General features: G+C 47.8%; 18 non-coding genes across 18 annotated transcripts; all 18 read left to right on the forward strand.

The window, feature by feature from the left end:
• Positions 1–123: 123 nt before the first annotated feature.
• On the forward strand, positions 124–314 carry LOC142684570 (U2 spliceosomal RNA). Its single transcript, XR_012854182.1, has one exon. It is a non-coding gene; the product is annotated as a U2 spliceosomal RNA (small nuclear RNA).
• Positions 315–1,602: 1,288 nt separating this feature from the next.
• On the forward strand, positions 1,603–1,793 carry LOC142684571 (U2 spliceosomal RNA). The gene has a single exon (XR_012854183.1). It is a non-coding gene; the product is annotated as a U2 spliceosomal RNA (small nuclear RNA).
• Positions 1,794–3,081: 1,288 nt separating this feature from the next.
• On the forward strand, positions 3,082–3,272 carry LOC142684573 (U2 spliceosomal RNA). Its single transcript, XR_012854185.1, has one exon. It is a non-coding gene; the product is annotated as a U2 spliceosomal RNA (small nuclear RNA).
• Positions 3,273–4,560: 1,288 nt separating this feature from the next.
• Positions 4,561–4,751, forward strand: LOC142684574 (U2 spliceosomal RNA). Its single transcript, XR_012854186.1, has one exon. It is a non-coding gene; the product is annotated as a U2 spliceosomal RNA (small nuclear RNA).
• A 1,300-nt stretch (positions 4,752–6,051) lies between these two features.
• Positions 6,052–6,242, forward strand: LOC142684575 (U2 spliceosomal RNA). The gene has a single exon (XR_012854187.1). It is a non-coding gene; the product is annotated as a U2 spliceosomal RNA (small nuclear RNA).
• Positions 6,243–7,550: 1,308 nt separating this feature from the next.
• LOC142684576 (U2 spliceosomal RNA) lies at positions 7,551–7,741 on the forward strand. Its single transcript, XR_012854188.1, has one exon. It is a non-coding gene; the product is annotated as a U2 spliceosomal RNA (small nuclear RNA).
• A 1,284-nt stretch (positions 7,742–9,025) lies between these two features.
• LOC142684578 (U2 spliceosomal RNA) lies at positions 9,026–9,216 on the forward strand. The gene has a single exon (XR_012854189.1). It is a non-coding gene; the product is annotated as a U2 spliceosomal RNA (small nuclear RNA).
• Positions 9,217–10,504: 1,288 nt separating this feature from the next.
• Positions 10,505–10,695, forward strand: LOC142684579 (U2 spliceosomal RNA). The gene has a single exon (XR_012854190.1). It is a non-coding gene; the product is annotated as a U2 spliceosomal RNA (small nuclear RNA).
• A 1,272-nt stretch (positions 10,696–11,967) lies between these two features.
• Positions 11,968–12,158, forward strand: LOC142684742 (U2 spliceosomal RNA). Its single transcript, XR_012854338.1, has one exon. It is a non-coding gene; the product is annotated as a U2 spliceosomal RNA (small nuclear RNA).
• A 1,292-nt stretch (positions 12,159–13,450) lies between these two features.
• LOC142684580 (U2 spliceosomal RNA) lies at positions 13,451–13,641 on the forward strand. The gene has a single exon (XR_012854191.1). It is a non-coding gene; the product is annotated as a U2 spliceosomal RNA (small nuclear RNA).
• Positions 13,642–14,933: 1,292 nt separating this feature from the next.
• On the forward strand, positions 14,934–15,124 carry LOC142684581 (U2 spliceosomal RNA). The gene has a single exon (XR_012854192.1). It is a non-coding gene; the product is annotated as a U2 spliceosomal RNA (small nuclear RNA).
• A 1,289-nt stretch (positions 15,125–16,413) lies between these two features.
• On the forward strand, positions 16,414–16,604 carry LOC142684582 (U2 spliceosomal RNA). Its single transcript, XR_012854193.1, has one exon. It is a non-coding gene; the product is annotated as a U2 spliceosomal RNA (small nuclear RNA).
• A 1,292-nt stretch (positions 16,605–17,896) lies between these two features.
• On the forward strand, positions 17,897–18,087 carry LOC142684583 (U2 spliceosomal RNA). The gene has a single exon (XR_012854194.1). It is a non-coding gene; the product is annotated as a U2 spliceosomal RNA (small nuclear RNA).
• A 1,292-nt stretch (positions 18,088–19,379) lies between these two features.
• LOC142684585 (U2 spliceosomal RNA) lies at positions 19,380–19,570 on the forward strand. Its single transcript, XR_012854196.1, has one exon. It is a non-coding gene; the product is annotated as a U2 spliceosomal RNA (small nuclear RNA).
• A 1,292-nt stretch (positions 19,571–20,862) lies between these two features.
• LOC142684586 (U2 spliceosomal RNA) lies at positions 20,863–21,053 on the forward strand. Its single transcript, XR_012854197.1, has one exon. It is a non-coding gene; the product is annotated as a U2 spliceosomal RNA (small nuclear RNA).
• A 1,273-nt stretch (positions 21,054–22,326) lies between these two features.
• LOC142684587 (U2 spliceosomal RNA) lies at positions 22,327–22,517 on the forward strand. Its single transcript, XR_012854198.1, has one exon. It is a non-coding gene; the product is annotated as a U2 spliceosomal RNA (small nuclear RNA).
• Positions 22,518–23,809: 1,292 nt separating this feature from the next.
• LOC142684589 (U2 spliceosomal RNA) lies at positions 23,810–24,000 on the forward strand. The gene has a single exon (XR_012854199.1). It is a non-coding gene; the product is annotated as a U2 spliceosomal RNA (small nuclear RNA).
• Positions 24,001–25,300: 1,300 nt separating this feature from the next.
• On the forward strand, positions 25,301–25,491 carry LOC142684590 (U2 spliceosomal RNA). The gene has a single exon (XR_012854200.1). It is a non-coding gene; the product is annotated as a U2 spliceosomal RNA (small nuclear RNA).
• Positions 25,492–26,683: the final 1,192 nt, after the last annotated feature.

The raw sequence follows: 26,683 nt of genomic DNA on the forward strand, positions 1-26,683 counted from the left end.
CGTGTAGCTGTGAGTGTGTGAGCCTGCAGGGCCCCATGGAATTGCCTAGAAGTAGGCTGAATCGCTGCAAGGGCTGAACAGCAGTATCGGGCAGGCTCGGGCAACGCGCGGCCCGTTCGGGTTATCGCTTCTCGGCCTTTTGGCTAAGATCAAGTGTAGTATCTGTTCTTATCAGTTTAATATCTGATACGTCCCCTATCTGGGGACCATATATTAAATGGATTTTTAGAACAGGGAGATGGAAATAGAGCTTGCTCTGTCCACTCCACGCATTGACCTGGTATTGCAGTATTTCCAGGACCGGTGCACCCTTTCCTTATGTGTTGACTAAAAGCAGATTCCAAAAGTGTTTTTTGTCTTTGCTATTGTTTCTGTCTTTCTGAAGGGATCTCCCCTTTTAATCCCATTATTTCAACACCTGTTGGACAATGCATGAGTGATAATGAGCTCATTGATTAAATGCAATTAATGAATAGATTGCCACCTCTTGTTGTGTGTCGTCTGTGTTTCTGTGTTTCCGGCATTTCACATTGGAACACCTCATTCACCTTCCTTGTCTTCTCTCCGCCCTCCCTTTTAGGTAAGTTAAAGAGCTGCACCTGAGCCAGCCACTGATTGATTGATTGATTGATTGATTGATTGATTGATTGATTGATTGATTGATGCAGCACAACAGTCAAATAGTGGAGTGGAGTAGGGGAACAGCAAACAGCCAATAAAGCAGCCCGCCCGCTTGCCTGCCCGCCACAATGGACCTACCTGTGTACACTAGATGGATGTGATGGAATGTACTGTCGTCCCTACATTTCAAGAAGAAGTAAGAATTGCAGTTGCAACAAAGCCTTGCTTGCCTACAAAGAGAGCAGCAATTTGGATTTGTTACTATGTTACCTAGAAGAATAACAAACTGTGCAAGGATGGAGGTTGTAGGAGCAAGGAGAAGTTGTCTGTAAAGTTGGTGGATGCCTATTTTCCATTTTGCAGTCCCTTGTCTCCCTCTTGTGGCCTCCTGGAGGCAACTAGCTGTGCAAAAAAAAGACAGCCTGGCGGCCGGCTGTTGCAGTGTTGCCCTCTCAGGCAACACTGAGTGACTGACTGAGCCTCACCGTCTTATATAAAGTTCAGACGGAACTTTGCACGTGTCATAGTGGAGCCCTCAGGATTCCAGAGCCAGCTTTCTGACATCATAATGGGGCCTCAGAGATAAAAGCCTGGGCCCAGGCAGTGTTGGTCAGTGCTGCTCAGCAGGCAGCACTGGACTGGACTGGATTACAGCTGATACAAGGTGTGAAGGAACAAGGGGTGGCTGTGGGCATGCACTTGCTGCCGCTGCCAGTGTTTATCTGCATGGCAGCAGGGCATTTGGGCGTTGCCAGGAAGGCGTTTTTATGTAGATTCCTCCTCTTTCAGCACTGCATTGTGGTGCAAGCAAAAGAAGCAAATCCTGTCTGGCTTCCTCTCCGGCCTTTATTCACCTCCCGTGTAGCTGTGAGTGTGTGAGCCTGCAGGGCCCCATGGAATTGCCTAGAAGTAGGCTGAATCGCTGCAAGGGCTGAACAGCAGTATCGGGCAGGCTCGGGCAACGCGCGGCCCGTTCGGGTTATCGCTTCTCGGCCTTTTGGCTAAGATCAAGTGTAGTATCTGTTCTTATCAGTTTAATATCTGATACGTCCCCTATCTGGGGACCATATATTAAATGGATTTTTAGAACAGGGAGATGGAAATAGAGCTTGCTCTGTCCACTCCACGCATTGACCTGGTATTGCAGTATTTCCAGGACCGGTGCACCCTTTCCTTATGTGTTGACTAAAAGCAGATTCCAAAAGTGTTTTTTGTCTTTGCTATTGTTTCTGTCTTTCTGAAGGGATCTCCCCTTTTAATCCCATTATTTCAACACCTGTTGGACAATGCATGAGTGATAATGAGCTCATTGATTAAATGCAATTAATGAATAGATTGCCATCTCTTGTTGTGTGTCGTCTGTGTTTCTGTGTTTCCGGCATTTCACATTGGAACACCTCATTCACCTTCCTTGTCTTCTCTCCGCCCTCCCTTTTAGGTAAGTTAAAGAGCTGCACCTGAGCCAGCCACTGATTGATTGATTGATTGATTGATTGATTGATTGATTGATTGATTGATTGATGCAGCACAACAGTCAAATAGTGGAGTGGAGTAGGGGAACAGCAAACAGCCAATAAAGCAGCCCGCCCGCTCGCCTGCCCGCCACAATGGACCTACCTGTGTACACTAGATGGATGTGATGGAATGTACTGTCGTCCCTACATTTCAAGAAGAAGTAAGAATTGCAGTTGCAACAAAGCCTTGCTTGCCTACAAAGAGAGCAGCAATTTGGATTTGTTACTATGTTACCTAGAAGAATAACAAACTGTGCAAGGATGGAGGTTGTAGGAGCAAGGAGAAGTTGTCTGTAAAGTTGGTGGATGCCTATTTTCCATTTTGCAGTCCCTTGTCTCCCTCTTGTGGCCTCCTGGAGGCAACTAGCTGTGCAAAAAAAAGACAGCCTGGCGGCCGGCTGTTGCAGTGTTGCCCTCTCAGGCAACACTGAGTGACTGACTGAGCCTCACCGTCTTATATAAAGTTCAGACGGAACTTTGCACGTGTCATAGTGGAGCCCTCAGGATTCCAGAGCCAGCTTTCTGACATCATAATGGGGCCTCAGAGATAAAAGCCTGGGCCCAGGCAGTGTTGGTCAGTGCTGCTCAGCAGGCAGCACTGGACTGGACTGGATTACAGCTGATACAAGGTGTGAAGGAACAAGGGGTGGCTGTGGGCATGCACTTGCTGCCGCTGCCAGTGTTTATCTGCATGGCAGCAGGGCATTTGGGCGTTGCCAGGAAGGCGTTTTTATGTAGATTCCTCCTCTTTCAGCACTGCATTGTGGTGCAAGCAAAAGAAGCAAATCCTGTCTGGCTTCCTCTCCGGCCTTTATTCACCTCCCGTGTAGCTGTGAGTGTGTGAGCCTGCAGGGCCCCATGGAATTGTCTAGAAGTAGGCTGAATCGCTGCAAGGGCTGAACAGCAGTATCGGGCAGGCTCGGGCAACGCGCGGCCCGTTCGGGTTATCGCTTCTCGGCCTTTTGGCTAAGATCAAGTGTAGTATCTGTTCTTATCAGTTTAATATCTGATACGTCCCCTATCTGGGGACCATATATTAAATGGATTTTTAGAACAGGGAGATGGAAATAGAGCTTGCTCTGTCCACTCCACGCATTGACCTGGTATTGCAGTATTTCCAGGACCGGTGCACCCTTTCCTTATGTGTTGACTAAAAGCAGATTCCAAAAGTGTTTTTTGTCTTTGCTATTGTTTCTGTCTTTCTGAAGGGATCTCCCCTTTTAATCCCATTATTTCAACACCTGTTGGACAATGCATGAGTGATAATGAGCTCATTGATTAAATGCAATTAATGAATAGATTGCCACCTCTTGTTGTGTGTCGTCTGTGTTTCTGTGTTTCCGGCATTTCACATTGGAACACCTCATTCACCTTCCTTGTCTTCTCTCCGCCCTCCCTTTTAGGTAAGTTAAAGAGCTGCACCTGAGCCAGCCACTGATTGATTGATTGATTGATTGATTGATTGATTGATTGATTGATTGATTGATGCAGCACAACAGTCAAATAGTGGAGTGGAGTAGGGGAACAGCAAACAGCCAATAAAGCAGCCCGCCCGCTCGCCTGCCCGCCACAATGGACCTACCTGTGTACACTAGATGGATGTGATGGAATGTACTGTCGTCCCTACATTTCAAGAAGAAGTAAGAATTGCAGTTGCAACAAAGCCTTGCTTGCCTACAAAGAGAGCAGCAATTTGGATTTGTTACTATGTTACCTAGAAGAATAACAAACTGTGCAAGGATGGAGGTTGTAGGAGCAAGGAGAAGTTGTCTGTAAAGTTGGTGGATGCCTATTTTCCATTTTGCAGTCCCTTGTCTCCCTCTTGTGGCCTCCTGGAGGCAACTAGCTGTGCAAAAAAAAGACAGCCTGGCGGCCGGCTGTTGCAGTGTTGCCCTCTCAGGCAACACTGAGTGACTGACTGAGCCTCACCGTCTTATATAAAGTTCAGACGGAACTTTGCACGTGTCATAGTGGAGCCCTCAGGATTCCAGAGCCAGCTTTCTGACATCATAATGGGGCCTCAGAGATAAAAGCCTGGGCCCAGGCAGTGTTGGTCAGTGCTGCTCAGCAGGCAGCACTGGACTGGACTGGATTACAGCTGATACAAGGTGTGAAGGAACAAGGGGTGGCTGTGGGCATGCACTTGCTGCCGCTGCCAGTGTTTATCTGCATGGCAGCAGGGCATTTGGGCGTTGCCAGGAAGGCGTTTTTATGTAGATTCCTCCTCTTTCAGCACTGCATTGTGGTGCAAGCAAAAGAAGCAAATCCTGTCTGGCTTCCTCTCCGGCCTTTATTCACCTCCCGTGTAGCTGTGAGTGTGTGAGCCTGCAGGGCCCCATGGAATTGCCTAGAAGTAGGCTGAATCGCTGCAAGGGCTGAACAGCAGTATCGGGCAGGCTCGGGCAACGCGCGGCCCGTTCGGGTTATCGCTTCTCGGCCTTTTGGCTAAGATCAAGTGTAGTATCTGTTCTTATCAGTTTAATATCTGATACGTCCCCTATCTGGGGACCATATATTAAATGGATTTTTAGAACAGGGAGATGGAAATAGAGCTTGCTCTGTCCACTCCACGCATTGACCTGGTATTGCAGTATTTCCAGGACCGGTGCACCCTTTCCTTATGTGTTGACTAAAAGCAGATTCCAAAAGTGTTTTTTGTCTTTGCTATTGTTTCTGTCTTTCTGAAGGGATCTCCCCTTTTAATCCCATTATTTCAACACCTGTTGGACAATGCATGAGTGATAATGAGCTCATTGATTAAATGCAATTAATGAATAGATTGCCACCTCTTGTTGTGTGTCGTCTGTGTTTCTGTGTTTCCGGCATTTCACATTGGAACACCTCATTCACCTTCCTTGTCTTCTCTCCGCCCTCCCTTTTAGGTAAGTTAAAGAGCTGCACCTGAGCCAGCCACTGATTGATTGATTGATTGATTGATTGATTGATTGATTGATTGATTGATTGATTGATTGATTGATGCAGCACAACAGTCAAATAGTGGAGTGGAGTAGGGGAACAGCAAACAGCCAATAAAGCAGCCCGCCCGCTCGCCTGCCCGCCACAATGGACCTACCTGTGTACACTAGATGGATGTGATGGAATGTACTGTCGTCCCTACATTTCAAGAAGAAGTAAGAATTGCAGTTGCAACAAAGCCTTGCTTGCCTACAAAGAGAGCAGCAATTTGGATTTGTTACTATGTTACCTAGAAGAATAACAAACTGTGCAAGGATGGAGGTTGTAGGAGCAAGGAGAAGTTGTCTGTAAAGTTGGTGGATGCCTATTTTCCATTTTGCAGTCCCTTGTCTCCCTCTTGTGGCCTCCTGGAGGCAACTAGCTGTGCAAAAAAAAGACAGCCTGGCGGCCGGCTGTTGCAGTGTTGCCCTCTCAGGCAACACTGAGTGACTGACTGAGCCTCACCGTCTTATATAAAGTTCAGACGGAACTTTGCACGTGTCATAGTGGAGCCCTCAGGATTCCAGAGCCAGCTTTCTGACATCATAATGGGGCCTCAGAGATAAAAGCCTGGGCCCAGGCAGTGTTGGTCAGTGCTGCTCAGCAGGCAGCACTGGACTGGACTGGATTACAGCTGATACAAGGTGTGAAGGAACAAGGGGTGGCTGTGGGCATGCACTTGCTGCCGCTGCCAGTGTTTATCTGCATGGCAGCAGGGCATTTGGGCGTTGCCAGGAAGGCGTTTTTATGTAGATTCCTCCTCTTTCAGCACTGCATTGTGGTGCAAGCAAAAGAAGCAAATCCTGTCTGGCTTCCTCTCCGGCCTTTATTCACCTCCCGTGTAGCTGTGAGTGTGTGAGCCTGCAGGGCCCCATGGAATTGCCTAGAAGTAGGCTGAATCGCTGCAAGGGCTGAACAGCAGTATCGGGCAGGCTCGGGCAACGCGCGGCCCGTTCGGGTTATCGCTTCTCGGCCTTTTGGCTAAGATCAAGTGTAGTATCTGTTCTTATCAGTTTAATATCTGATACGTCCCCTATCTGGGGACCATATATTAAATGGATTTTTAGAACAGGGAGATGGAAATAGAGCTTGCTCTGTCCACTCCACGCATTGACCTGGTATTGCAGTATTTCCAGGACCGGTGCACCCTTTCCTTATGTGTTGACTAAAAGCAGATTCCAAAAGTGTTTTTTGTCTTTGCTATTGTTTCTGTCTTTCTGAAGGGATCTCCCCTTTTAATCCCATTATTTCAACACCTGTTGGACAATGCATGAGTGATAATGAGCTCATTGATTAAATGCAATTAATGAATAGATTGCCACCTCTTGTTGTGTGTCGTCTGTGTTTCTGTGTTTCCGGCATTTCACATTGGAACACCTCATTCACCTTCCTTGTCTTCTCTCCGCCCTCCCTTTTAGGTAAGTTAAAGAGCTGCACCTGAGCCAGCCACTGATTGATTGATTGATTGATTGATTGATTGATTGATTGATTGATTGATTGATTGATTGATTGATTGATTGATGCAGCACAACAGTCAAATAGTGGAGTGGAGTAGGGGAACAGCAAACAGCCAATAAAGCAGCCCGCCCGCTCGCCTGCCCGCCACAATGGACCTACCTGTGTACACTAGATGGATGTGATGGAATGTACTGTCGTCCCTACATTTCAAGAAGAAGTAAGAATTGCAGTTGCAACAAAGCCTTGCTTGCCTACAAAGAGAGCAGCAATTTGGATTTGTTACTATGTTACCTAGAAGAATAACAAACTGTGCAAGGATGGAGGTTGTAGGAGCAAGGAGAAGTTGTCTGTAAAGTTGGTGGATGCCTATTTTCCATTTTGCAGTCCCTTGTCTCCCTCTTGTGGCCTCCTGGAGGCAACTAGCTGTGCAAAAAAAAGACAGCCTGGCGGCCGGCTGTTGCAGTGTTGCCCTCTCAGGCAACACTGAGTGACTGACTGAGCCTCACCGTCTTATATAAAGTTCAGACGGAACTTTGCACGTGTCATAGTGGAGCCCTCAGGATTCCAGAGCCAGCTTTCTGACATCATAATGGGGCCTCAGAGATAAAAGCCTGGGCCCAGGCAGTGTTGGTCAGTGCTGCTCAGCAGGCAGCACTGGACTGGACTGGATTACAGCTGATACAAGGTGTGAATGAACAAGGGGTGGCTGTGGGCATGCACTTGCTGCCGCTGCCAGTGTTTATCTGCATGGCAGCAGGGCATTTGGGCGTTGCCAGGAAGGCGTTTTTATGTAGATTCCTCCTCTTTCAGCACTGCATTGTGGTGCAAGCAAAAGAAGCAAATCCTGTCTGGCTTCCTCTCCGGCCTTTATTCACCTCCCGTGTAGCTGTGAGTGTGTGAGCCTGCAGGGCCCCATGGAATTGCCTAGAAGTAGGCTGAATCGCTGCAAGGGCTGAACAGCAGTATCGGGCAGGCTCGGGCAACGCGCGGCCCGTTCGGGTTATCGCTTCTCGGCCTTTTGGCTAAGATCAAGTGTAGTATCTGTTCTTATCAGTTTAATATCTGATACGTCCCCTATCTGGGGACCATATATTAAATGGATTTTTAGAACAGGGAGATGGAAATAGAGCTTGCTCTGTCCACTCCACGCATTGACCTGGTATTGCAGTATTTCCAGGACCGGTGCACCCTTTCCTTATGTGTTGACTAAAAGCAGATTCCAAAAGTGTTTTTTGTCTTTGCTATTGTTTCTGTCTTTCTGAAGGGATCTCCCCTTTTAATCCCATTATTTCAACACCTGTTGGACAATGCATGAGTGATAATGAGCTCATTGATTAAATGCAATTAATGAATAGATTGCCACCTCTTGTTGTGTGTCGTCTGTGTTTCTGTGTTTCCGGCATTTCACATTGGAACACCTCATTCACCTTCCTTGTCTTCTCTCCGCCCTCCCTTTTAGGTAAGTTAAAGAGCTGCACCTGAGCCAGCCACTGATTGATTGATTGATTGATTGATTGATTGATTGATTGATTGATTGATGCAGCACAACAGTCAAATAGTGGAGTGGAGTAGGGGAACAGCAAACAGCCAATAAAGCAGCCCGCCCGCTCGCCTGCCCGCCACAATGGACCTACCTGTGTACACTAGATGGATGTGATGGAATGTACTGTCGTCCCTACATTTCAAGAAGAAGTAAGAATTGCAGTTGCAACAAAGCCTTGCTTGCCTACAAAGAGAGCAGCAATTTGGATTTGTTACTATGTTACCTAGAAGAATAACAAACTGTGCAAGGATGGAGGTTGTAGGAGCAAGGAGAAGTTGTCTGTAAAGTTGGTGGATGCCTATTTTCCATTTTGCAGTCCCTTGTCTCCCTCTTGTGGCCTCCTGGAGGCAACTAGCTGTGCAAAAAAAAGACAGCCTGGCGGCCGGCTGTTGCAGTGTTGCCCTCTCAGGCAACACTGAGTGACTGACTGAGCCTCACCGTCTTATATAAAGTTCAGACGGAACTTTGCACGTGTCATAGTGGAGCCCTCAGGATTCCAGAGCCAGCTTTCTGACATCATAATGGGGCCTCAGAGATAAAAGCCTGGGCCCAGGCAGTGTTGGTCAGTGCTGCTCAGCAGGCAGCACTGGACTGGACTGGATTACAGCTGATACAAGGTGTGAAGGAACAAGGGGTGGCTGTGGGCATGCACTTGCTGCCGCTGCCAGTGTTTATCTGCATGGCAGCAGGGCATTTGGGCGTTGCCAGGAAGGCGTTTTTATGTAGATTCCTCCTCTTTCAGCACTGCATTGTGGTGCAAGCAAAAGAAGCAAATCCTGTCTGGCTTCCTCTCCGGCCTTTATTCACCTCCCGTGTAGCTGTGAGTGTGTGAGCCTGCAGGGCCCCATGGAATTGCCTAGAAGTAGGCTGAATCGCTGCAAGGGCTGAACAGCAGTATCGGGCAGGCTCGGGCAACGCGCGGCCCGTTCGGGTTATCGCTTCTCGGCCTTTTGGCTAAGATCAAGTGTAGTATCTGTTCTTATCAGTTTAATATCTGATACGTCCCCTATCTGGGGACCATATATTAAATGGATTTTTAGAACAGGGAGATGGAAATAGAGCTTGCTCTGTCCACTCCACGCATTGACCTGGTATTGCAGTATTTCCAGGACCGGTGCACCCTTTCCTTATGTGTTGACTAAAAGCAGATTCCAAAAGTGTTTTTTGTCTTTGCTATTGTTTCTGTCTTTCTGAAGGGATCTCCCCTTTTAATCCCATTATTTCAACACCTGTTGGACAATGCATGAGTGATAATGAGCTCATTGATTAAATGCAATTAATGAATAGATTGCCACCTCTTGTTGTGTGTCGTCTGTGTTTCTGTGTTTCCGGCATTTCACATTGGAACACCTCATTCACCTTCCTTGTCTTCTCTCCGCCCTCCCTTTTAGGTAAGTTAAAGAGCTGCACCTGAGCCAGCCACTGATTGATTGATTGATTGATTGATTGATTGATTGATTGATTGATTGATTGATGCAGCACAACAGTCAAATAGTGGAGTGGAGTAGGGGAACAGCAAACAGCCAATAAAGCAGCCCGCCCGCTCGCCTGCCCGCCACAATGGACCTACCTGTGTACACTAGATGGATGTGATGGAATGTACTGTCGTCCCTACATTTCAAGAAGAAGTAAGAATTGCAGTTGCAACAAAGCCTTGCTTGCCTACAAAGAGAGCAGCAATTTGGATTTGTTACTATGTTACCTAGAAGAATAACAAACTGTGCAAGGATGGAGGTTGTAGGAGCAAGGAGAAGTTGTCTGTAAAGTTGGTGGATGCCTATTTTCCATTTTGCAGTCCCTTGTCTCCCTCTTGTGGCCTCCTGGAGGCAACTAGCTGTGCAAAAAAAAGACAGCCTGGCGGCCGGCTGTTGCAGTGTTGCCCTCTCAGGCAACACTGAGTGACTGACTGAGCCTCACCGTCTTATATAAAGTTCAGACGGAACTTTGCACGTGTCATAGTGGAGCCCTCAGGATTCCAGAGCCAGCTTTCTGACATCATAATGGGGCCTCAGAGATAAAAGCCTGGGCCCAGGCAGTGTTGGTCAGTGCTGCTCAGCAGGCAGCACTGGACTGGACTGGATTACAGCTGATACAAGGTGTGAAGGAACAAGGGGTGGCTGTGGGCATGCACTTGCTGCCGCTGCCAGTGTTTATCTGCATGGCAGCAGGGCATTTGGGCGTTGCCAGGAAGGCGTTTTTATGTAGATTCCTCCTCTTTCAGCACTGCATTGTGGTGCAAGCAAAAGAAGCAAATCCTGTCTGGCTTCCTCTCCGGCCTTTATTCACCTCCCGTGTAGCTGTGAGTGTGTGAGCCTGCAGGGCCCCATGGAATTGCCTAGAAGTAGGCTGAATCGCTGCAAGGGCTGAACAGCAGTATCGGGCAGGCTCGGGCAACGCGCGGCCCGTTCGGGTTATCGCTTCTCGGCCTTTTGGCTAAGATCAAGTGTAGTATCTGTTCTTATCAGTTTAATATCTGATACGTCCCCTATCTGGGGACCATATATTAAATGGATTTTTAGAACAGGGAGATGGAAATAGAGCTTGCTCTGTCCACTCCACGCATTGACCTGGTATTGCAGTATTTCCAGGACCGGTGCACCCTTTCCTTATGTGTTGACTAAAAGCAGATTCCAAAAGTGTTTTTTGTCTTTGCTATTGTTTCTGTCTTTCTGAAGGGATCTCCCCTTTTAATCCCATTATTTCAACACCTGTTGGACAATGCATGAGTGATAATGAGCTCATTGATTAAATGCAATTAATGAATAGATTGCCACCTCTTGTTGTGTGTCGTCTGTGTTTCTGTGTTTCCGGCATTTCACATTGGAACACCTCATTCACCTTCCTTGTCTTCTCTCCGCCCTCCCTTTTAGGTAAGTTAAAGAGCTGCACCTGAGCCAGCCACTGATTGATTGATTGATTGATTGATTGATTGATTGATGCAGCACAACAGTCAAATAGTGGAGTGGAGTAGGGGAACAGCAAACAGCCAATAAAGCAGCCCGCCCGCTCGCCTGCCCGCCACAATGGACCTACCTGTATACACTAGATGGATGTGATGGAATGTACTGTCGTCCCTACATTTCAAGAAGAAGTAAGAATTGCAGTTGCAACAAAGCCTTGCTTGCCTACAAAGAGAGCAGCAATTTGGATTTGTTACTATGTTACCTAGAAGAATAACAAACTGTGCAAGGATGGAGGTTGTAGGAGCAAGGAGAAGTTGTCTGTAAAGTTGGTGGATGCCTATTTTCCATTTTGCAGTCCCTTGTCTCCCTCTTGTGGCCTCCTGGAGGCAACTAGCTGTGCAAAAAAAAGACAGCCTGGCGGCCGGCTGTTGCAGTGTTGCCCTCTCAGGCAACACTGAGTGACTGACTGAGCCTCACCGTCTTATATAAAGTTCAGACGGAACTTTGCACGTGTCATAGTGGAGCCCTCAGGATTCCAGAGCCAGCTTTCTGACATCATAATGGGGCCTCAGAGATAAAAGCCTGGGCCCAGGCAGTGTTGGTCAGTGCTGCTCAGCAGGCAGCACTGGACTGGACTGGATTACAGCTGATACAAGGTGTGAAGGAACAAGGGGTGGCTGTGGGCATGCACTTGCTGCCGCTGCCAGTGTTTATCTGCATGGCAGCAGGGCATTTGGGCGTTGCCAGGAAGGCGTTTTTATGTAGATTCCTCCTCTTTCAGCACTGCATTGTGGTGCAAGCAAAAGAAGCAAATCCTGTCTGGCTTCCTCTCCGGCCTTTATTCACCTCCCGTGTAGCTGTGAGTGTGTGAGCCTGCAGGGCCCCATGGAATTGCCTAGAAGTAGGCTGAATCGCTGCAAGGGCTGAACAGCAGTATCGGGCAGGCTCGGGCAACGCGCGGCCCGTTCGGGTTATCGCTTCTCGGCCTTTTGGCTAAGATCAAGTGTAGTATCTGTTCTTATCAGTTTAATATCTGATACGTCCCCTATCTGGGGATCATATATTAAATGGATTTTTAGAACAGGGAGATGGAAATAGAGCTTGCTCTGTCCACTCCACGCATTGACCTGGTATTGCAGTATTTCCAGGACCGGTGCACCCTTTCCTTATGTGTTGACTAAAAGCAGATTCCAAAAGTGTTTTTTGTCTTTGCTATTGTTTCTGTCTTTCTGAAGGGATCTCCCCTTTTAATCCCATTATTTCAACACCTGTTGGACAATGCATGAGTGATAATGAGCTCATTGATTAAATGCAATTAATGAATAGATTGCCACCTCTTGTTGTGTGTCGTCTGTGTTTCTGTGTTTCCGGCATTTCACATTGGAACACCTCATTCACCTTCCTTGTCTTCTCTCCGCCCTCCCTTTTAGGTAAGTTAAAGAGCTGCACCTGAGCCAGCCACTGATTGATTGATTGATTGATTGATTGATTGATTGATTGATTGATTGATTGATTGATGCAGCACAACAGTCAAATAGTGGAGTGGAGTAGGGGAACAGCAAACAGCCAATAAAGCAGCCCGCCCGCTCGCCTGCCCGCCACAATGGACCTACCTGTGTACACTAGATGGATGTGATGGAATGTACTGTCGTCCCTACATTTCAAGAAGAAGTAAGAATTGCAGTTGCAACAAAGCCTTGCTTGCCTACAAAGAGAGCAGCAATTTGGATTTGTTACTATGTTACCTAGAAGAATAACAAACTGTGCAAGGATGGAGGTTGTAGGAGCAAGGAGAAGTTGTCTGTAAAGTTGGTGGATGCCTATTTTCCATTTTGCAGTCCCTTGTCTCCCTCTTGTGGCCTCCTGGAGGCAACTAGCTGTGCAAAAAAAAGACAGCCTGGCGGCCGGCTGTTGCAGTGTTGCCCTCTCAGGCAACACTGAGTGACTGACTGAGCCTCACCGTCTTATATAAAGTTCAGACGGAACTTTGCACGTGTCATAGTGGAGCCCTCAGGATTCCAGAGCCAGCTTTCTGACATCATAATGGGGCCTCAGAGATAAAAGCCTGGGCCCAGGCAGTGTTGGTCAGTGCTGCTCAGCAGGCAGCACTGGACTGGACTGGATTACAGCTGATACAAGGTGTGAAGGAACAAGGGGTGGCTGTGGGCATGCACTTGCTGCCGCTGCCAGTGTTTATCTGCATGGCAGCAGGGCATTTGGGCGTTGCCAGGAAGGCGTTTTTATGTAGATTCCTCCTCTTTCAGCACTGCATTGTGGTGCAAGCAAAAGAAGCAAATCCTGTCTGGCTTCCTCTCCGGCCTTTATTCACCTCCCGTGTAGCTGTGAGTGTGTGAGCCTGCAGGGCCCCATGGAATTGCCTAGAAGTAGGCTGAATCGCTGCAAGGGCTGAACAGCAGTATCGGGCAGGCTCGGGCAACGCGCGGCCCGTTCGGGTTATCGCTTCTCGGCCTTTTGGCTAAGATCAAGTGTAGTATCTGTTCTTATCAGTTTAATATCTGATACGTCCCCTATCTGGGGACCATATATTAAATGGATTTTTAGAACAGGGAGATGGAAATAGAGCTTGCTCTGTCCACTCCACGCATTGACCTGGTATTGCAGTATTTCCAGGACCGGTGCACCCTTTCCTTATGTGTTGACTAAAAGCAGATTCCAAAAGTGTTTTTTGTCTTTGCTATTGTTTCTGTCTTTCTGAAGGGATCTCCCCTTTTAATCCCATTATTTCAACACCTGTTGGACAATGCATGAGTGATAATGAGCTCATTGATTAAATGCAATTAATGAATAGATTGCCACCTCTTGTTGTGTGTCGTCTGTGTTTCTGTGTTTCCGGCATTTCACATTGGAACACCTCATTCACCTTCCTTGTCTTCTCTCCGCCCTCCCTTTTAGGTAAGTTAAAGAGCTGCACCTGAGCCAGCCACTGATTGATTGATTGATTGATTGATTGATTGATTGATTGATTGATTGATTGATTGATGCAGCACAACAGTCAAATAGTGGAGTGGAGTAGGGGAACAGCAAACAGCCAATAAAGCAGCCCGCCCGCTCGCCTGCCCGCCACAATGGACCTACCTGTGTACACTAGATGGATGTGATGGAATGTACTGTCGTCCCTACATTTCAAGAAGAAGTAAGAATTGCAGTTGCAACAAAGCCTTGCTTGCCTACAAAGAGAGCAGCAATTTGGATTTGTTACTATGTTACCTAGAAGAATAACAAACTGTGCAAGGATGGAGGTTGTAGGAGCAAGGAGAAGTTGTCTGTAAAGTTGGTGGATGCCTATTTTCCATTTTGCAGTCCCTTGTCTCCCTCTTGTGGCCTCCTGGAGGCAACTAGCTGTGCAAAAAAAAGACAGCCTGGCGGCCGGCTGTTGCAGTGTTGCCCTCTCAGGCAACACTGAGTGACTGACTGAGCCTCACCGTCTTATATAAAGTTCAGACGGAACTTTGCACGTGTCATAGTGGAGCCCTCAGGATTCCAGAGCCAGCTTTCTGACATCATAATGGGGCCTCAGAGATAAAAGCCTGGGCCCAGGCAGTGTTGGTCAGTGCTGCTCAGCAGGCAGCACTGGACTGGACTGGATTACAGCTGATACAAGGTGTGAAGGAACAAGGGGTGGCTGTGGGCATGCACTTGCTGCCGCTGCCAGTGTTTATCTGCATGGCAGCAGGGCATTTGGGCGTTGCCAGGAAGGCGTTTTTATGTAGATTCCTCCTCTTTCAGCACTGCATTGTGGTGCAAGCAAAAGAAGCAAATCCTGTCTGGCTTCCTCTCCGGCCTTTATTCACCTCCCGTGTAGCTGTGAGTGTGTGAGCCTGCAGGGCCCCATGGAATTGCCTAGAAGTAGGCTGAATCGCTGCAAGGGCTGAACAGCAGTATCGGGCAGGCTCGGGCAACGCGCGGCCCGTTCGGGTTATCGCTTCTCGGCCTTTTGGCTAAGATCAAGTGTAGTATCTGTTCTTATCAGTTTAATATCTGATACGTCCCCTATCTGGGGACCATATATTAAATGGATTTTTAGAACAGGGAGATGGAAATAGAGCTTGCTCTGTCCACTCCACGCATTGACCTGGTATTGCAGTATTTCCAGGACCGGTGCACCCTTTCCTTATGTGTTGACTAAAAGCAGATTCCAAAAGTGTTTTTTGTCTTTGCTATTGTTTCTGTCTTTCTGAAGGGATCTCCCCTTTTAATCCCATTATTTCAACACCTGTTGGACAATGCATGAGTGATAATGAGCTCATTGATTAAATGCAATTAATGAATAGATTGCCACCTCTTGTTGTGTGTCGTCTGTGTTTCTGTGTTTCCGGCATTTCACATTGGAACACCTCATTCACCTTCCTTGTCTTCTCTCCGCCCTCCCTTTTAGGTAAGTTAAAGAGCTGCACCTGAGCCAGCCACTGATTGATTGATTGATTGATTGATTGATTGATTGATTGATTGATTGATTGATTGATTGATGCAGCACAACAGTCAAATAGTGGAGTGGAGTAGGGGAACAGCAAACAGCCAATAAAGCAGCCCGCCCGCTCGCCTGCCCGCCACAATGGACCTACCTGTGTACACTAGATGGATGTGATGGAATGTACTGTCGTCCCTACATTTCAAGAAGAAGTAAGAATTGCAGTTGCAACAAAGCCTTGCTTGCCTACAAAGAGAGCAGCAATTTGGATTTGTTACTATGTTACCTAGAAGAATAACAAACTGTGCAAGGATGGAGGTTGTAGGAGCAAGGAGAAGTTGTCTGTAAAGTTGGTGGATGCCTATTTTCCATTTTGCAGTCCCTTGTCTCCCTCTTGTGGCCTCCTGGAGGCAACTAGCTGTGCAAAAAAAAGACAGCCTGGCGGCCGGCTGTTGCAGTGTTGCCCTCTCAGGCAACACTGAGTGACTGACTGAGCCTCACCGTCTTATATAAAGTTCAGACGGAACTTTGCACGTGTCATAGTGGAGCCCTCAGGATTCCAGAGCCAGCTTTCTGACATCATAATGGGGCCTCAGAGATAAAAGCCTGGGCCCAGGCAGTGTTGGTCAGTGCTGCTCAGCAGGCAGCACTGGACTGGACTGGATTACAGCTGATACAAGGTGTGAAGGAACAAGGGTGGGCATGCACTTGCTGCCGCTGCCAGTGTTTATCTGCATGGCAGCAGGGCATTTGGGCGTTGCCAGGAAGGCGTTTTTATGTAGATTCCTCCTCTTTCAGCACTGCATTGTGGTGCAAGCAAAAGAAGCAAATCCTGTCTGGCTTCCTCTCCGGCCTTTATTCACCTCCCGTGTAGCTGTGAGTGTGTGAGCCTGCAGGGCCCCATGGAATTGCCTAGAAGTAGGCTGAATCGCTGCAAGGGCTGAACAGCAGTATCGGGCAGGCTCGGGCAACGCGCGGCCCGTTCGGGTTATCGCTTCTCGGCCTTTTGGCTAAGATCAAGTGTAGTATCTGTTCTTATCAGTTTAATATCTGATACGTCCCCTATCTGGGGACCATATATTAAATGGATTTTTAGAACAGGGAGATGGAAATAGAGCTTGCTCTGTCCACTCCACGCATTGACCTGGTATTGCAGTATTTCCAGGACCGGTGCACCCTTTCCTTATGTGTTGACTAAAAGCAGATTCCAAAAGTGTTTTTTGTCTTTGCTATTGTTTCTGTCTTTCTGAAGGGATCTCCCCTTTTAATCCCATTATTTCAACACCTGTTGGACAATGCATGAGTGATAATGAGCTCATTGATTAAATGCAATTAATGAATAGATTGCCACCTCTTGTTGTGTGTCGTCTGTGTTTCTGTGTTTCCGGCATTTCACATTGGAACACCTCATTCACCTTCCTTGTCTTCTCTCCGCCCTCCCTTTTAGGTAAGTTAAAGAGCTGCACCTGAGCCAGCCACTGATTGATTGATTGATTGATTGATTGATTGATTGATTGATTGATTGATTGATTGATGCAGCACAACAGTCAAATAGTGGAGTGGAGTAGGGGAACAGCAAACAGCCAATAAAGCAGCCCGCCCGCTCGCCTGCCCGCCACAATGGACCTACCTGTGTACACTAGATGGATGTGATGGAATGTACTGTCGTCCCTACATTTCAAGAAGAAGTAAGAATTGCAGTTGAAACAAAGCCTTGCTTGCCTACAAAGAGAGCAGCAATTTGGATTTGTTACTATGTTACCTAGAAGAATAACAAACTGTGCAAGGATGGAGGTTGTAGGAGCAAGGAGAAGTTGTCTGTAAAGTTGGTGGATGCCTATTTTCCATTTTGCAGTCCCTTGTCTCCCTCTTGTGGCCTCCTGGAGGCAACTAGCTGTGCAAAAAAAAGACAGCCTGGCGGCCGGCTGTTGCAGTGTTGCCCTCTCAGGCAACACTGAGTGACTGACTGAGCCTCACCGTCTTATATAAAGTTCAGACGGAACTTTGCACGTGTCATAGTGGAGCCCTCAGGATTCCAGAGCCAGCTTTCTGACATCATAATGGGGCCTCAGAGATAAAAGCCTGGGCCCAGGCAGTGTTGGTCAGTGCTGCTCAGCAGGCAGCACTGGACTGGACTGGATTACAGCTGATACAAGGTGTGAAGGAACAAGGGGTGGCTGTGGGCATGCACTTGCTGCCGCTGCCAGTGTTTATCTGCATGGCAGCAGGGCATTTGGGCGTTGCCAGGAAGGCGTTTTTATGTAGATTCCTCCTCTTTCAGCACTGCATTGTGGTGCAAGCAAAAGAAGCAAATCCTGTCTGGCTTCCTCTCCGGCCTTTATTCACCTCCCGTGTAGCTGTGAGTGTGTGAGCCTGCAGGGCCCCATGGAATTGCCTAGAAGTAGGCTGAATCGCTGCAAGGGCTGAACAGCAGTATCGGGCAGGCTCGGGCAACGCGCGGCCCGTTCGGGTTATCGCTTCTCGGCCTTTTGGCTAAGATCAAGTGTAGTATCTGTTCTTATCAGTTTAATATCTGATACGTCCCCTATCTGGGGACCATATATTAAATGGATTTTTAGAACAGGGAGATGGAAATAGAGCTTGCTCTGTCCACTCCACGCATTGACCTGGTATTGCAGTATTTCCAGGACCGGTGCACCCTTTCCTTATGTGTTGACTAAAAGCAGATTCCAAAAGTGTTTTTTGTCTTTGCTATTGTTTCTGTCTTTCTGAAGGGATCTCCCCTTTTAATCCCATTATTTCAACACCTGTTGGACAATGCATGAGTGATAATGAGCTCATTGATTAAATGCAATTAATGAATAGATTGCCACCTCTTGTTGTGTGTCGTCTGTGTTTCTGTGTTTCCGGCATTTCACATTGGAACACCTCATTCACCTTCCTTGTCTTCTCTCCGCCCTCCCTTTTAGGTAAGTTAAAGAGCTGCACCTGAGCCAGCCACTGATTGATTGATTGATTGATTGATTGATTGATTGATTGATTGATTGATTGATTGATGCAGCACAACAGTCAAATAGTGGAGTGGAGTAGGGGAACAGCAAACAGCCAATAAAGCAGCCCGCCCGCTCGCCTGCCCGCCACAATGGACCTACCTGTGTACACTAGATGGATGTGATGGAATGTACTGTCGTCCCTACATTTCAAGAAGAAGTAAGAATTGCAGTTGCAACAAAGCCTTGCTTGCCTACAAAGAGAGCAGCAATTTGGATTTGTTACTATGTTACCTAGAAGAATAACAAACTGTGCAAGGATGGAGGTTGTAGGAGCAAGGAGAAGTTGTCTGTAAAGTTGGTGGATGCCTATTTTCCATTTTGCAGTCCCTTGTCTCCCTCTTGTGGCCTCCTGGAGGCAACTAGCTGTGCAAAAAAAAGACAGCCTGGCGGCCGGCTGTTGCAGTGTTGCCCTCTCAGGCAACACTGAGTGACTGACTGAGCCTCACCGTCTTATATAAAGTTCAGACGGAACTTTGCACGTGTCATAGTGGAGCCCTCAGGATTCCAGAGCCAGCTTTCTGACATCATAATGGGGCCTCAGAGATAAAAGCCTGGGCCCAGGCAGTGTTGGTCAGTGCTGCTCAGCAGGCAGCACTGGACTGGACTGGATTACAGCTGATACAAGGTGTGAAGGAACAAGGGGTGGCTGTGGGCATGCACTTGCTGCCGCTGCCAGTGTTTATCTGCATGGCAGCAGGGCATTTGGGCGTTGCCAGGAAGGCGTTTTTATGTAGATTCCTCCTCTTTCAGCACTGCATTGTGGTGCAAGCAAAAGAAGCAAATCCTGTCTGGCTTCCTCTCCGGCCTTTATTCACCTCCCGTGTAGCTGTGAGTGTGTGAGCCTGCAGGGCCCCATGGAATTGCCTAGAAGTAGGCTGAATCGCTGCAAGGGCTGAACAGCAGTATCGGGCAGGCTCGGGCAACGCGCGGCCCGTTCGGGTTATCGCTTCTCGGCCTTTTGGCTAAGATCAAGTGTAGTATCTGTTCTTATCAGTTTAATATCTGATACGTCCCCTATCTGGGGACCATATATTAAATGGATTTTTAGAACAGGGAGATGGAAATAGAGCTTGCTCTGTCCACTCCACGCATTGACCTGGTATTGCAGTATTTCCAGGACCGGTGCACCCTTTCCTTATGTGTTGACTAAAAGCAGATTCCAAAAGTGTTTTTTGTCTTTGCTATTGTTTCTGTCTTTCTGAAGGGATCTCCCCTTTTAATCCCATTATTTCAACACCTGTTGGACAATGCATGAGTGATAATGAGCTCATTGATTAAATGCAATTAATGAATAGATTGCCACCTCTTGTTGTGTGTCGTCTGTGTTTCTGTGTTTCCGGCATTTCACATTGGAACACCTCATTCACCTTCCTTGTCTTCTCTCCGCCCTCCCTTTTAGGTAAGTTAAAGAGCTGCACCTGAGCCAGCCACTGATTGATTGATTGATTGATTGATTGATTGATTGATTGATTGATTGATTGATTGATGCAGCACAACAGTCAAATCGTGGAGTGGAGTAGGGGAACAGCAAACAGCCAATAAAGCAGCCCGCCCGCTCGCCTGCCCGCCACAATGGACCTACCTGTGTACACTAGATGGATGTGATGGAATGTACTGTCGTCCCTACATTTCAAGAAGAAGTAAGAATTGCAGTTGCAACAAAGCCTTGCTTGCCTACAAAGAGAGCAGCAATTTGGATTTGTTACTATGTTACCTAGAAGAATAACAAACTGTGCAAGGATGGAGGTTGTAGGAGCAAGGAGAAGTTGTCTGTAAAGTTGGTGGATGCCTATTTTCCATTTTGCAGTCCCTTGTCTCCCTCTTGTGGCCTCCTGGAGGCAACTAGCTGTGCAAAAAAAAGACAGCCTGGCGGCCGGCTGTTGCAGTGTTGCCCTCTCAGGCAACACTGAGTGACTGACTGAGCCTCACCGTCTTATATAAAGTTCAGACGGAACTTTGCACGTGTCATAGTGGAGCCCTCAGGATTCCAGAGCCAGCTTTCTGACATCATAATGGGGCCTCAGAGATAAAAGCCTGGGCCCAGGCAGTGTTGGTCAGTGCTGCTCAGCAGGCAGCACTGGACTGGACTGGATTACAGCTGATACAAGGTGTGAAGGAACAAGGGGTGGCTGTGGGCATGCACTTGCTGCCGCTGCCAGTGTTTATCTGCATGGCAGCAGGGCATTTGGGCGTTGCCAGGAAGGCGTTTTTATGTAGATTCCTCCTCTTTCAGCACTGCATTGTGGTGCAAGCAAAAGAAGCAAATCCTGTCTGGCTTCCTCTCCGGCCTTTATTCACCTCCCGTGTAGCTGTGAGTGTGTGAGCCTGCAGGGCCCCATGGAATTGCCTAGAAGTAGGCTGAATCGCTGCAAGGGCTAAACAGCAGTATCGGGCAGGCTCGGGCAACGCGCGGCCCGTTCGGGTTATCGCTTCTCGGCCTTTTGGCTAAGATCAAGTGTAGTATCTGTTCTTATCAGTTTAATATCTGATACGTCCCCTATCTGGGGACCATATATTAAATGGATTTTTAGAACAGGGAGATGGAAATAGAGCTTGCTCTGTCCACTCCACGCATTGACCTGGTATTGCAGTATTTCCAGGACCGGTGCACCCTTTCCTTATGTGTTGACTAAAAGCAGATTCCAAAAGTGTTTTTTGTCTTTGCTATTGTTTCTGTCTTTCTGAAGGGATCTCCCCTTTTAATCCCATTATTTCAACACCTGTTGGACAATGCATGAGTGATAATGAGCTCATTGATTAAATGCAATTAATGAATAGATTGCCACCTCTTGTTGTGTGTCGTCTGTGTTTCTGTGTTTCCGGCGAACACCTCATTCACCTTCCTTGTCTTCTCTCCGCCCTCCCTTTTAGGTAAGTTAAAGAGCTGCACCTGAGCCAGCCACTGATTGATTGATTGATTGATTGATTGATTGATTGATTGATTGATTGATGCAGCACAACAGTCAAATAGTGGAGTGGAGTAGGGGAACAGCAAACAGCCAATAAAGCAGCCCGCCCGCTCGCCTGCCCGCCACAATGGACCTACCTGTGTACACTAGATGGATGTGATGGAATGTACTGTCGTCCCTACATTTCAAGAAGAAGTAAGAATTGCAGTTGCAACAAAGCCTTGCTTGCCTACAAAGAGAGCAGCAATTTGGATTTGTTACTATGTTACCTAGAAGAATAACAAACTGTGCAAGGATGGAGGTTGTAGGAGCAAGGAGAAGTTGTCTGTAAAGTTGATGGATGCCTATTTTCCATTTTGCAGTCCCTTGTCTCCCTCTTGTGGCCTCCTGGAGGCAACTAGCTGTGCAAAAAAAAGACAGCCTGGCGGCCGGCTGTTGCAGTGTTGCCCTCTCAGGCAACACTGAGTGACTGACTGAGCCTCACCGTCTTATATAAAGTTCAGACGGAACTTTGCACGTGTCATAGTGGAGCCCTCAGGATTCCAGAGCCAGCTTTCTGACATCATAATGGGGCCTCAGAGATAAAAGCCTGGGCCCAGGCAGTGTTGGTCAGTGCTGCTCAGCAGGCAGCACTGGACTGGACTGGATTACAGCTGATACAAGGTGTGAAGGAACAAGGGGTGGCTGTGGGCATGCACTTGCTGCCGCTGCCAGTGTTTATCTGCATGGCAGCAGGGCATTTGGGCGTTGCCAGGAAGGCGTTTTTATGTAGATTCCTCCTCTTTCAGCACTGCATTGTGGTGCAAGCAAAAGAAGCAAATCCTGTCTGGCTTCCTCTCCGGCCTTTATTCACCTCCCGTGTAGCTGTGAGTGTGTGAGCCTGCAGGGCCCCATGGAATTGCCTAGAAGTAGGCTGAATCGCTGCAAGGGCTGAACAGCAGTATCGGGCAGGCTCGGGCAACGCGCGGCCCGTTCGGGTTATCGCTTCTCGGCCTTTTGGCTAAGATCAAGTGTAGTATCTGTTCTTATCAGTTTAATATCTGATACGTCCCCTATCTGGGGACCATATATTAAATGGATTTTTAGAACAGGGAGATGGAAATAGAGCTTGCTCTGTCCACTCCACGCATTGACCTGGTATTGCAGTATTTCCAGGACCGGTGCACCCTTTCCTTATGTGTTGACTAAAAGCAGATTCCAAAAGTGTTTTTTGTCTTTGCTATTGTTTCTGTCTTTCTGAAGGGATCTCCCCTTTTAATCCCATTATTTCAACACCTGTTGGACAATGCATGAGTGATAATGAGCTCATTGATTAAATGCAATTAATGAATAGATTGCCACCTCTTGTTGTGTGTCGTCTGTGTTTCTGTGTTTCCGGCATTTCACATTGGAACACCTCATTCACCTTCCTTGTCTTCTCTCCGCCCTCCCTTTTAGGTAAGTTAAAGAGCTGCACCTGAGCCAGCCACTGATTGATTGATTGATTGATTGATTGATTGATTGATTGATTGATTGATTGATTGATGCAGCACAACAGTCAAATAGTGGAGTGGAGTAGGGGAACAGCAAACAGCCAATAAAGCAGCCCGCCCGCTCGCCTGCCCGCCACAATGGACCTACCTGTGTACACTAGATGGATGTGATGGAATGTACTGTCGTCCCTACATTTCAAGAAGAAGTAAGAATTGCAGTTGCAACAAAGCCTTGCTTGCCTACAAAGAGAGCAGCAATTTGGATTTGTTACTATGTTACCTAGAAGAATAACAAACTGTGCAAGGATGGAGGTTGTAGGAGCAAGGAGAAGTTGTCTGTAAAGTTGGTGGATGCCTATTTTCCATTTTGCAGTCCCTTGTCTCCCTCTTGTGGCCTCCTGGAGGCAACTAGCTGTGCAAAAAAAAGACAGCCTGGCGGCCGGCTGTTGCAGTGTTGCCCTCTCAGGCAACACTGAGTGACTGACTGAGCCTCACCGTCTTATATAAAGTTCAGACGGAACTTTGCACGTGTCATAGTGGAGCCCTCAGGATTCCAGAGCCAGCTTTCTGACATCATAATGGGGCCTCAGAGATAAAAGCCTGGGCCCAGGCAGTGTTGGTCAGTGCTGCTCAGCAGGCAGCACTGGACTGGACTGGATTACAGCTGATACAAGGTGTGAAGGAACAAGGGGTGGCTGTGGGCATGCACTTGCTGCCGCTGCCAGTGTTTATCTGCATGGCAGCAGGGCATTTGGGCGTTGCCAGGAAGGCGTTTTTATGTAGATTCCTCCTCTTTCAGCACTGCATTGTGGTGCAAGCAAAAGAAGCAAATCCTGTCTGGCTTCCTCTCCGGCCTTTATTCACCTCCCGTGTAGCTGTGAGTGTGTGAGCCTGCAGGGCCCCATGGAATTGCCTAGAAGTAGGCTGAATCGCTGCAAGGGCTGAACAGCAGTATCGGGCAGGCTCGGGCAACGCGCGGCCCGTTCGGGTTATCGCTTCTCGGCCTTTTGGCTAAGATCAAGTGTAGTATCTGTTCTTATCAGTTTAATATCTGATACGTCCCCTATCTGGGGACCATATATTAAATGGATTTTTAGAACAGGGAGATGGAAATAGAGCTTGCTCTGTCCACTCCACGCATTGACCTGGTATTGCAGTATTTCCAGGACCGGTGCACCCTTTCCTTATGTGTTGACTAAAAGCAGATTCCAAAAGTGTTTTTTGTCTTTGCTATTGTTTCTGTCTTTCTGAAGGGATCTCCCCTTTTAATCCCATTATTTCAACACCTGTTGGACAATGCATGAGTGATAATGAGCTCATTGATTAAATGCAATTAATGAATAGATTGCCACCTCTTGTTGTGTGTCGTCTGTGTTTCTGTGTTTCCGGCATTTCACATTGGAACACCTCATTCACCTTCCTTGTCTTCTCTCCGCCCTCCCTTTTAGGTAAGTTAAAGAGCTGCACCTGAGCCAGCCACTGATTGATTGATTGATTGATTGATTGATTGATTGATTGATTGATTGATTGATTGATTGATTGATGCAGCACAACAGTCAAATAGTGGAGTGGAGTAGGGGAACAGCAAACAGCCAATAAAGCAGCCCGCCCGCTCGCCTGCCCGCCACAATGGACCTACCTGTGTACACTAGATGGATGTGATGGAATGTACTGTCGTCCCTACATTTCAAGAAGAAGTAAGAATTGCAGTTGCAACAAAGCCTTGCTTGCCTACAAAGAGAGCAGCAATTTGGATTTGTTACTATGTTACCTAGAAGAATAACAAACTGTGCAAGGATGGAGGTTGTAGGAGCAAGGAGAAGTTGTCTGTAAAGTTGGTGGATGCCTATTTTCCATTTTGCAGTCCCTTGTCTCCCTCTTGTGGCCTCCTGGAGGCAACTAGCTGTGCAAAAAAAAGACAGCCTGGCGGCCGGCTGTTGCAGTGTTGCCCTCTCAGGCAACACTGAGTGACTGACTGAGCCTCACCGTCTTATATAAAGTTCAGACGGAACTTTGCACGTGTCATAGTGGAGCCCTCAGGATTCCAGAGCCAGCTTTCTGACATCATAATGGGGCCTCAGAGATAAAAGCCTGGGCCCAGGCAGTGTTGGTCAGTGCTGCTCAGCAGGCAGCACTGGACTGGACTGGATTACAGCTGATACAAGGTGTGAAGGAACAAGGGGTGGCTGTGGGCATGCACTTGCTGCCGCTGCCAGTGTTTATCTGCATGGCAGCAGGGCATTTGGGCGTTGCCAGGAAGGCGTTTTTATGTAGATTCCTCCTCTTTCAGCACTGCATTGTGGTGCAAGCAAAAGAAGCAAATCCTGTCTGGCTTCCTCTCCGGCCTTTATTCACCTCCCGTGTAGCTGTGAGTGTGTGAGCCTGCAGGGCCCCATGGAATTGCCTAGAAGTAGGCTGAATCGCTGCAAGGGCTGAACAGCAGTATCGGGCAGGCTCGGGCAACGCGCGGCCCGTTCGGGTTATCGCTTCTCGGCCTTTTGGCTAAGATCAAGTGTAGTATCTGTTCTTATCAGTTTAATATCTGATACGTCCCCTATCTGGGGACCATATATTAAATGGATTTTTAGAACAGGGAGATGGAAATAGAGCTTGCTCTGTCCACTCCACGCATTGACCTGGTATTGCAGTATTTCCAGGACCGGTGCACCCTTTCCTTATGTGTTGACTAAAAGCAGATTCCAAAAGTGTTTTTTGTCTTTGCTATTGTTTCTGTCTTTCTGAAGGGATCTCCCCTTTTAATCACATTATTTCAACACCTGTTGGACAATGCATGAGTGATAATGAGCTCATTGATTAAATGCAATTAATGAATAGATTGCCACCTCTTGTTGTGTGTCGTCTGTGTTTCTGTGTTTCCGGCATTTCACATTGGAACACCTCATTCACCTTCCTTGTCTTCTCTCCGCCCTCCCTTTTAGGTAAGTTAAAGAGCTGCACCTGAGCCAGCCACTGATTGATTGATTGATTGATTGATTGATTGATTGATTGATTGATGCAGCACAACAGTCAAATAGTGGAGTGGAGTAGGGGAACAGCAAACAGCCAATAAAGCAGCCCGCCCGCTCGCCTGCCCGCCACAATGGACCTACCTGTGTACACTAGATGGATGTGATGGAATGTACTGTCGTCCCTACATTTCAAGAAGAAGTAAGAATTGCAGTTGCAACAAAGCCTTGCTTGCCTACAAAGAGAGCAGCAATTTGGATTTGTTACTATGTTACCTAGAAGAATAACAAACTGTGCAAGGATGGAGGTTGTAGGAGCAAGGAGAAGTTGTCTGTAAAGTTGGTGGATGCCTATTTTCCATTTTGCAGTCCCTTGTCTCCCTCTTGTGGCCTCCTGGAGGCAACTAGCTGTGCAAAAAAAAGACAGCCTGGCGGCCGGCTGTTGCAGTGTTGCCCTCTCAGGCAACACTGAGTGACTGACTGAGCCTCACCGTCTTATATAAAGTTCAGACGGAACTTTGCACGTGTCATAGTGGAGCCCTCAGGATTCCAGAGCCAGCTTTCTGACATCATAATGGGGCCTCAGAGATAAAAGCCTGGGCCCAGGCAGTGTTGGTCAGTGCTGCTCAGCAGGCAGCACTGGACTGGACTGGATTACAGCTGATACAAGGTGTGAAGGAACAAGGGGTGGCTGTGGGCATGCACTTGCTGCCGCTGCCAGTGTTTATCTGCATGGCAGCAGGGCATTTGGGCGTTGCCAGGAAGGCGTTTTTATGTAGATTCCTCCTCTTTCAGCACTGCATTGTGGTGCAAGCAAAAGAAGCAAATCCTGTCTGGCTTCCTCTCCGGCCTTTATTCACCTCCCGTGTAGCTGTGAGTGTGTGAGCCTGCAGGGCCCC

This window comes from Rhinoderma darwinii, assembly GCF_050947455.1.
Source record: "Rhinoderma darwinii isolate aRhiDar2 chromosome 5 unlocalized genomic scaffold, aRhiDar2.hap1 SUPER_5_unloc_10, whole genome shotgun sequence".
Lineage (NCBI taxonomy): Eukaryota > Metazoa > Chordata > Amphibia > Anura > Rhinodermatidae > Rhinoderma > Rhinoderma darwinii.